The sequence below is a fragment of the Triticum urartu genome, chromosome 3 (genome assembly GCF_003073215.2).
Source record: "Triticum urartu cultivar G1812 chromosome 3, Tu2.1, whole genome shotgun sequence".
Taxonomy (NCBI): Eukaryota; Viridiplantae; Streptophyta; class Magnoliopsida; order Poales; family Poaceae; genus Triticum; species Triticum urartu.
This window is the reverse complement of record NC_053024.1, coordinates 638,981,973-638,984,232: the sequence shown is the minus strand read 5'-3', so window position 1 is coordinate 638,984,232 and position 2,260 is coordinate 638,981,973.

Here is a 2,260-nt window from a genome sequence, read left to right as displayed (position 1 = left end):
CCGAGCGTAACACATTCAAATCCCTATGACCGTTGGTGTGACCTTCGCCTTCGAGCCTTCCACAGTGCTTGTTGACGGGCAAACCAACAACACGGTCTTTGGTCAGATAACTCTCACAGAAAGAGATGCACTTTTTGGCCAGATATCCCTGGGCTATGCTTCCATCTTGACGGGACATGTTACGAACGAATCCTTTGATGACCCCATTCATCCTCTCGAACGACATCATGCTATGCAGGAATGTCGACCCTAGGTTGATGATGTCGTCCACGATGTGGACACATAGATGCACCATGACATCAAAGAACGCGGGCGGGAAGTACATCTCTAGCTCATTCAGTATGACAACGATCTCTTCCTGTAGCCTATGGAGTTGCTTCACACTGATCGACTTTCCAGAGATAGCATCAAAAAAGTGGCATAGGTCAGTAAGGGTCTCACGCACATGTGTGTCCATAATCCCTCTAAGTGCAACCGGGAGTAACTGCATCATCATCACATGACAGTCGTGAGACTTCATCCCACTGAACCTTTTTTTCTTAGTGTCCAGATATCTGCTTATCTTCCCACAGTATTCGGAACTAACTTTGATTCCGGCAAGGCACTTGAACAATTGATCGACCTCCTTCGGATCTAAGGTGAAGCAAGAGGGGGGGCAATATTGTTCTTCCTTCTTGTTTACTTTTTTTCCCCTATCTTCCGTCTCCTTCTCGGTCTCCTCTGACGACCTTTTACCTAGCATTTGGAGATCTTTCCTGATTTTCAAAAATTCCAAGTCTTTTCTTGCCTTCGGCCCATCCTTGGTCCTCTCCGGCATGTTCATCAATGTTCCAAGCAAACTCTCAAGGATATTTTTTGTGATATGCATTTGATTAAGGCTATGTGGCGTGTCGAGTATGGGCCAGTATTCCAAGTCCCAGAAAACAGATCTCATCTTCCATACCTTCAGCAGGGGCTCCGGTGCCTTTTTCTTCGTCTTTCCCGGCGAGGGGCACTCTTTCCAGTTCTTCAATAACTCATATATTTCTGCACCGCTACGCTTACGTGGAGGACCTCGATGCTCAGCCTTACCATTGAATAGATCTCCACGCTTTCTCCATGGGTCATCCTTCTCGAGCCATCTTTGATGCCCCATGTACATGATTTTCGAAGACCCGCCATCTTTCGATAGCCGCAGAGAAGTTGTATCATCCATGCACCTCGTGCATCCGCAATATCCGTGGCACACCTGGCTGGAGAGATAGCCGTAACCGAGATAGTCCTGCACCGTCGTGATCAGCGCGGCTCTCATGTAGAAATACTCTCCTTTGCTTGCATCCCATGTCTTGGCCGGCGTTTTCCATAAGGTCTATAACTCCTCTTTCAGTAACCCAAGATACAGATTTATATCATTTCTCGGTTGTCTCGGCCCTTGAATAAGCATAGCCATGTGTATGTATTTTTCCTTCATGCACAACCAGGGGGAGGTTGTACATCCATACAAACACGGGCCATGTGCTATGATTGGTGTTTTGGTTGCCAAATGGATTCATGCCATCCCTACTAGCGCCAAGCATGATGTTCCTTGGATCATTTGCGAAAAAAATCAAATTCAGCATTTAATGCTCTCCACTGGCTAACATCTACGAGGTGTCTCAGCTTCGGCTCATCCCCGTCATCTGGCTTCACCCTCTCCGCGTGCCAGTGCATAAGCTTTGCTTCCTTAGAATCTACGAAATACCGCTGTAGACGCGGAGTGATCGGAAAGTACCATACAACTTTCTGTGGAGCTTTCTTTCCGGCCTTTTTATATCGTGAAGCATTGCACTTTGGACAGATGGTTTTTCCAGCGTGCTCGTTCCGATATATGATGCAATCATTGATGCATGCATGATATCTAATATGTGTCAGATCAAGAGGGCACACGATTTTCTTTGCCTCCTCGACACTAGTAGGACACAGGCTTCCCGCGGGAAGAAGCTTCTTTAGGTACTTCAGAAGCTCATCCAGGCTTGTATCTGTCCATTTGTTTTTTGCCTTCATCTTTAGAAGTTCTAGTGTGAAACTCAAGCGGGTCACCTCGGGATTATTGCAACCATCATACAAAGGAGTCATCGAGTCTACCTCCAGTTGCGCCAGTTTGGCCTCCTCTCTAGAAGCAGCTCTGTCGCTAGTCGTCTTCTTGCGAAGCAGGTCTCGAACATGCGGGTCCTGCATGGCTAAACTTAGTAGCGAACTAGAGACGAAGACGGTGGCATGTCCGCGTCTTCTCCGCCTTGAA